Source organism: Bos indicus x Bos taurus, chromosome 11, assembly GCF_003369695.1.
Source record: "Bos indicus x Bos taurus breed Angus x Brahman F1 hybrid chromosome 11, Bos_hybrid_MaternalHap_v2.0, whole genome shotgun sequence".
NCBI lineage: Eukaryota > Metazoa > Chordata > Mammalia > Artiodactyla > Bovidae > Bos > Bos indicus x Bos taurus.
Genome location: NC_040086.1, coordinates 79,673,572 through 79,681,846, shown reverse-complemented (window position 1 = coordinate 79,681,846; position 8,275 = coordinate 79,673,572). Strand labels below are relative to the sequence as shown.

Here is an 8,275-nt window from a genome sequence, read left to right as displayed (position 1 = left end):
ATTGTTCTGCTTCTTTATTGCTTATTCTACATTTCTCCCTCTCCACTTGGCTACATCTATCTTACTCTGCATGTCTTTATCTAGACTATCTTGGTATTTTTTCCCTTAAGTCCCTAAACTTCTTTATTTCTCCATTCTCTCTCTTACGATCTCTTGCCCCCTGATATATTTTTTTAAATGTTTCTCTTTTGATTCTTATTTCTGTATTTTATTTTTCTTACTTTCTCCATTTTATTTATTTTTTTACCCAGCTTCACTGGTACCTCCATTCACTTTATTTTTCTCATATAAAGCTATGTGGTGGGCACAGCTGGAGCCTGGGTCCTCTGCACGGAAACTCAGGTGTGAGTCTTTACAAGATGGTCAGTGAATTCCTGGTACAGAGACTTGGTGAACACTGTCTCTTTCCACAGATTGGGGTGAGATATCTTTAGGTCTTGGAAAGGGGATTAAAGGTATCCTTGGCAGTGCAGCCCCTGGCACAGGTGTGTAGTTGCTGTTTAGTTGTTAAGTCATGTCTGACTCTCTGCGACCTCATGAACTGTGGCCCACCAAGCTCCTCTGTCCGTGGAATTCTCCAGGCAGAAATACTGGAGTGGGTTGCCATTTTCTTCTCCAGGGGAACTTCCTCACCCAGGGATCGAACCCAAGTCTTCTGTTTGGCAGGTTGATTCTTTACCACTGTACCACCTGGGAAGACCAGCAGAGGTGTAGCTTAATACCAGTCATCAGCAGCAGCTTTTTGGGCACAGATGACACCAGTGCTCCTGGCAGCAGGTATGAGGTGCACCAGTGCAGAACCACAGCAGCCAGTCACCTTGCAAGAAACAGTATCAGGCTTACTGATCTTGTTAATTACGCCAGTAGCCTCATTGCATGATGATGGACAGCTTGGTAAGAATGATGGCCCCATGGATAGCAGAGGCTGCCTCCCTGGAGCATTTGACACCCACACGTGGTTGTGACCCCATTGGTGACAAACGCCGAGACCCTGTTCTGCTGGCCAGCACAGGTCTGCTTTTATAAAGGGATAATCTTCAAAACCTTGTCTCTGAGAGATGCATCCAGGAAAAAGTCAATGATCACAGATTCCTTGATGGGCAGAAAGAAGACATAAACCTCCTCCAGGGACTTATCTTCATGTCCTTACCAGGCTGCCCAGCTTGGTGACTGGGAGCCACTCCTTGTCCTCTGCTCTGGCCCCAGATGTTGCCAAAGCCTCCGTGGAAGCCACAGTGGCCATCCATCCCAGGGGCACCCCTCAGCCTGTGGGGCCTTCAGGCACTCTTGCAGCATCAGTATCATCCACTATTTGGTGCTTTTGTGGAGAAGAAGCTTACCTTCCCTATTTTAATTTTTTTGCTTCTTATCTGTCTTGCCAAATCTTTCTCTCTATTCTATATCAGATCACAATAGGACTCTAACCCATATGTGTTTAATATCTTCCTGTTTCTAACTGAAAGAAGTCATTTAACATATTAAAATTAATATATGTAATTTAAAATATTATGTACAAACTAATAAAGTGTTATATATATCTAAGTTAAATACTAGAATTAAATATATTTATATAGGGAAGACAACGAGACTTTTTAATTCATCTCCAGCTCTTGATTAATTTTGCTTTTCTTATGGATTAAAGGCTGCTCATAGGAAAGAAATTGTGATCCCTCTCGTAAAAATGCATCTATGACGTCTTTTATTTAACCAGTGTTAAACTCCCAAACAGCAACTGTGATAAGCAGGTCTGATGAGAGCCGTGTTGATTAATTTCCATAAGCAAGAGCATCTGGTTTTAGGAAACTGAACAGGAAACTCTCAGCGTTAGCTCAGCATCTAGGGTATTCATTGGCTGGTGAACAGTGACTGTGCATATTAGCAGTCAGAACTATCCAAAAGGCAGAGCACACCATGGGCAGTGATCTGGCTGTGTTGTCAAACCTATTCTTTGGCTAGAGAATGATTCTTTATTCACGCCACTCTCCAGACCTCAATTCTGCCCTTGTCTGTTCTGCTGTGCTACAGAACCACCCCCAGTAGAAAAGACAAAGGGAAGTAAGAGTGCCTGTGTTTCTGTCTATGGGGTGGCCGACAACATGACTTTGCTCAGACTTTCCAGGCATCAGCTCTGTAGCTCCAGCTGATCCCTTTGGCCATGTGTCCTCCCCAAACCTCTCTGCTCTTCTGCCAACCTAACCCAAGTAGTGCTTAGTGCTCTGTTTTCCATCACAGCCTTAGCAGAAGAATGTTTTTTCTTATGGTGAATCAACACAATGATCTCTCCCAGTGGAGGATTTTCAACCTTGAACCTTGGCTCTCATTTGGGAATGAACATTGGAAATGAATCTGTTCCCTGGGGTCCTGAGATGCTCAGAGCTCTTAATTTCTGCTCACATCTCCACCCCCATGTCCTTGATAATATGTGCTCAGGGCCCACAAACATTTCATTGGAGAGCTTAGTGAAGTATTTTTCTCCTCCTTAGATTACCCTATAAATATTGAAGTTGGACAAGATCTTTCAAAGTACTTAAGTGACATTTTGTTGATGTACACATGGGGTGAATAAATTTGCATCTATTAGATAATTATTTATCAAGCTAATTGGCCCCAAACCATCAACTTCTTTTCTTTTTTTAGATAAAACCTACTGTTTGCAGAGAGAAGGTTTTTTTTTTTTCAAACTTGAGTTCTCCTGGGACTGCTTGCAAAACTGGATTCACAGACTGCAAAAGTGCTTTGTGTGCTTTTGCAGTGAGGAAGGCAAAACTGAGATCTCTAGCATTAAATAATAATTTTATGCTGCAAAACTTGTGTGTGAAGTACTGACATTCTATTCCCACGATTACTCAATTAATGAAGCCAATTAGTGCACATTGTGCTTTGTAGTCGCATCAGCAGGAACTAAATGAGCCTTTTGGGATGTTTGTGGATTTAGTTGATTTCAGGAAAAAGAGTTGACTGATCAGAGCATCTGTTGGTGGGAAACAGTTTGCACCCAAATAGGAATGAACCATAAGATTGAACAGATGCTGTTCTGTCTTCTTAGTGCCTGGATCATGGTGCGATGTTATCAGTTAGTTTCCTACCAGCAAAGCCTTAAATATAGTCAATGGAAACTGTCAGAGGCCTGCCACAGCATTCTACATCAGCAGGGCAGTGTTTATTCTCTACAAGGCTTACAGTCATTGGCTTCTCAGCTATCTCACTAATCAGTTAAAAAACAAACTACAAAATAACCAGTAATTAAAAAAACTGACTTGGAAATTAGTTTAGAGAATAACTTGAAACCCCTTTACATACATCTTGTAGTTATTTCAGTTAATTGTGGTATTGAGATGTGATGATTAGTTTTATGTATCAATCTGACTGAGCTAAGGGTGTTTACCCAGGTGGCTGGTAAACATTTTTTTCTGGATGTGTCTTTGAGGCTATTTCTGGAAGAGATTAGCAGTTGAATCAATAGACTGAGTAAAGCAGATGACTTTCACCAATACAGGTGGGCATTGTCTACTTTACTGAGGACCTGAAAAGAACAAAAAAGTGAAGGAAGAACACATTTGTTCTCTTTGCTTGGAACATCCATCTTCTGCCCTCACCCATCAGCACTTCTGAATCCTAGGCCTTTGAATTTGGCCAGAATTATACCATGAACTTTCCTGAGTCTCCAGCTTGTCATCCACTCTCTGTGGATGACAGACCATAGGACTTCTTAGCCTTCATAAATTTGTCAGTCAATTTCTATAATTTATCTTCTATCTATTTCCTATTTCTCTGGAGGACTCTGATTTATATTATACGTGGAAAAACAAAGAAAAAGGGTGGTGAACAGGAACTCTTATTTCCAGAGGATAGACCTCACAGTTGCAGTCTTTCTGGAAGAAATCTGTTCTGTGTCTCTCTCCACATTATAATGCAGGAGATCTGCAACACTTATCAGGCAAAAGTGGGTTTCAATCAGGTATGTCCCCACGTAGGCTGTGTGACCTTGGGTAGGTTACCATGAGAATAAAGCATAATATATTTTGATTTTTATTTATATAAAGTGAATATATATATATATACACACACACTTGTTTCACAGGGTTAGATAAAAATAGCATATGTTGTAATATCATTTTTGTTGTAATGCACATTTTCTATGTTCTAAGGTATCAGATTATGTAGACAATCAATTTATTGATTTGCAAGGAGATGAGGGAAACAAAAAAGGGCTTTAATTGAATAAGTTGGTTGTAAAGATGTTTTCTGATGCTGAAAATGTGAAAAGGAAAACTGTATGTTCTTGGTTTGAGATAATATCATAGTATATGCAAAAGAAATATTTACTTTCCTTTTGCTTTCACATTAAAAAGGCAGATACCAGAGAGCAACTCATCAAGCATTCAAGGAGACTGAAATTCCTTGATATCTGTTTATAAGATTTTTTTTTTCTAATCTGAACATTTAAAATCCAATGTACAATAATAATCAAAGAATCTTAGTTTGAGATGTGAGAGTATCTCAAGTGGCTTTTATTTCTTGTGTTAGGCTCTCAAATAAAAGTTAGTTTCTGTTTTATAATTCACACTTAATTAGTCCTTTTTTTGTGGAGTCAAGAAAGAAGGTATTGCAAAGATTCTATTATTTAACTACTGAAAGAACATTTCTAGCACAATAAATAAATCACAAACCCAAGACATTTTACTATGCATAATTATCATGAAGCCTATTTTTATTTTCACCCAAATGAGGCATGAAGTTTTGTATGTGCTTGTGTTGCTTTTAATTTTAGCAGAAGATGGGGCAGTAGAGAGAGCTTTGAGGGAAAAGTGTTGCTGTCTTGTAAAATTATTTTTACGTAGTTGTGGTTATTTATTTCATGTGTACTCATTGCTTGAAGCCAAAGCAATTGCCAGATAAGAGCTGGAAGAGACAGGATTTGGAAATATAGAAGACAGAAATATTGGACTTTTGAAGATAGAGAGGGGGAAATTATATATATATATATATATATATATATAATATACTATTTATAAGTGAATAGTATATGTTATGTGTATATATACACTTACACACCTACTGAAAGAAAAAAGAGATACAGATGATTCATTGTTGTTCAGTTCCTAAGTCATGTCTGACTCTGCCACCCCATGAATTGCAGCACATCAGGTTTCCCTGTCTTTCAATATTTCCCAGAGTTTGCTCAAACTCATGTGCCTCGAGTCAGTGATCCCATCCAACCATTTCATCCTCTGCTGTCCTCTTCTCTTGCCGTCAATCTTTCCCAGCATCAGGGTCTTTTCCAATGAGTTGGCTCTTTGCATCAGGTGGCCAAAATATTGGAGCTTCAGCTCCAGTGTCAGTCCTTCCAGTGAATATTCAGGGTTGATTTCCTTTAGGAATGACTGGTTTGATCTCCTTGCAGTCCAAGAGACTCTCAAGAGTCTTCTCCAGCACAATTGAAAGCATCAATTCTTTGGCGCTCAGCCTTCTTTATGGTCCAACTCTCACATCTGTACGTGACTACTGGAAAAACCATAGCTTTGACTATATGGACCATTGTTGGCAAAGTGATGTCTCTGCTTTTTAATACACTGTCAACTGATAGACAACACAAAAATATTCTCTCTGGGAAATCTAAAAATTTGACCCTTAAGGAGGTTGCTCTTATGCACTTCTCCCCCTCCACTTCCAGTGTTTCTATGCATCATAGCTCAGGAATCTTTGACATTCTGCTTGAATCTGAGCAACATGGAACCACCTGCCTCATGCATATGCATCCATAATAGGGCTGGTGGTGCTTTTGTGCCCCTCTTTTGTAATCAAAATTTTATGTCTTCAGTTCCAGAGTTCATGGCAATTTAAAGTATATCTTCTTTCAAAATCACTCAAGAAGCCTCTGCCACAACTTTTTAAAGCAAAATTTTAATTCTCTTTATCATCAATGTGTATGTATGTTCAGTCGCTGAGTCATGTCAGACTCTGTGAGCCCATGAACTGTAGCCCATCAGGCTCCTCTGTCCATGAAATTTTCCAGACAAGAATACTGGAGTGGGTTGCCATTTTCTCCTCCAGGGGATCTTTCTGTCCCAGGGATTGAAACTGCATCTCCCAAATCTCCTGCATTGGCAGGTGGATTCTCCACCACTGAGTCACGTGGGAAGCCCTTTCTTATCAACAAATAAGTGTAAATGCTAAAACCTGCCATTTTATTGAACAGTTGCTATGTTCTAGGCAGTCACCTTATTTAACTATCTAATTTAGCTCCTATTCCAGTCTTATGAGACATAGATATTGCTATAACAATATCACTTGAGCCCATGAGATTAATTGAATCATGTCACAGCCAAGGTGGTCAGTCAATGAACATTACTTTTGCTTGGTGAAGACTGAGGGAGCTGATAGAGAGAAAGATCCTTAAGGGTGGTTTAATTCACTGTTCATATTATAGAGCAGGGAAAATGAGTCCCAGAGTCAGAAAGTGATGTGACCAAGGTCTCACTGGGGTGTGTATCAGAGCTGGGAACCAAATACAGGACTTCTGACTTTCATCGTCGTCTTTTCTGTGGAACCAGGCTGCTTCGTGGAACAGAATGGCAGCAGGCTGACTGAGGTGTGGCTGGGTGTAGGTCCCCAAACTGCTAATTAGGTGTCAATGTTACTGAAGTTCCCTGGAATCTGGATCAAGAATCGGAGAATGGATTTGGGAAGCCACTCATCTCCTTTCTGGATTAGAACGTCTTGTCACTCAGGCCCCTTCACTCCCTTTGGCCCTTTTGTCAGATGTTCAACGATGATACTTAGAGTAAGGCATGATTAGATCAACTACAGGATAAGAAATAGGATAGTTGCAAAAGCCCATTAAAGAAAGGACCTAGAAAGTGGAAGCATTTTAGGAGACTAGGGACACATTTTCCTCTTCTTTGCTTGCTGTCCCTCTAAAATGACTATCATAGAGAGCAGTTACACTTTCTGAGAAAGCTTTGCTAAAGTAAGATCGTTTTTTCCCCATAGATAAATAATTTTGTCAAGCAGCTTTTTTGTTTTGCAGGAGGGTAACTGATCTCCTTAGGGGGAAAATGTTGCTTTAATATACCGTTTGGAAGATGGAAGTCCTTGGATCTATTTAACAATTACTATAAACATGTTTACAAAAGACAGGTGTTCAGAAGGATCACTTATTAATTTTTACCACATTCCATTGAGTGCAGAGATTTACATACAGTTATATTGTATTTCCTATTTCAATATCCTAACATTCTCTTTGATTCTCTTAAAATGTGTAGTCTGTGTCGGGATAAATGATCTAAGGACTTCTAATTGAACAACAAACAATGCCAAATATCTACCTTCATGGAGCTCCAAATACTTTGTCTTAAAGGGTCTTGATTCTTCTGTTGCTGGACTCAAAAATTGAGGCTTTTCTCAGGAGGACTTGCTCATAAAACTCTAGAGAGGATGTTGGTGGGGCGGCAGCCATCTTTGACTATTCCCATAGGGATGGTCAGCCTCAAAGCTATAGCATGAAGCTCTTAAATTATAAAATTATTTATGACACTAGTTAAAACAGTAAAGCAGGCTTTATTTGAGACTATTGCAACAGAAATAGGGACTATTGTGATGGGGTTGTGCAGTCTGGGAGAGATTAGGCTCAACTCTGAAGAGAGCAAGGAAAAATGGAAATTTACAACCAAGGAGTAAGATGGGAACCCATGGATAGAAAACTACAACAAGAAACATCATGGGTAAGGGTATAAATCTGGCTCAATTAACTTAATAGGATTCCCGATGAAGGTAGGACAGGGTTATCAGATACTGAGTGGGGATTCTGGTTAAATCAATTTGACAGGATTCTTGCTAATATTGAGTAATACAAAGAAGGGCATGGAAATTAAAAAGTTGAAGTCTAGTTGGGAAAATGATTCAGGGAAGTCTGATTTAAATGTGGGCAAAAAGAAACTCTGTTAGGGCCATGCCAAGAATATTGCAATTGGAAACTCTGAGTTAAAGGGGGTGTTTCAGATAATCAGGCAGTGATCTTGGAAGCTGAGATGTCAATCCTCCCTCTGTGGGCTGGTCTTGTCCCAACATGTCAGTTTTTTTAACGAAGCTCTTCCATTTATTTGAAGGGATGTCATATAGCAGAAAGGATATGCCAGTCCTAGGATATTCCAAAGAGCAAGAACATATGGAAGTGGCAAGGTAAGAACTTGTATACATGTAAATAATAGGTTATCAATGATAGTGTGGGGAAGAAGCATGTTGGTGCTCATGGGGTGTGCCGAGTCGCTCATGG

The 8,275-nt window shown here is 39.7% G+C and overlaps 1 pseudogene; it reads right to left on the bottom strand.

Annotated features, from left to right (window-relative positions):
- Positions 1-293: 293 nt before the first annotated feature.
- Positions 294-1,243, bottom strand: LOC113900850 (annotated as a pseudogene).
- Positions 1,244-8,275: the final 7,032 nt, after the last annotated feature.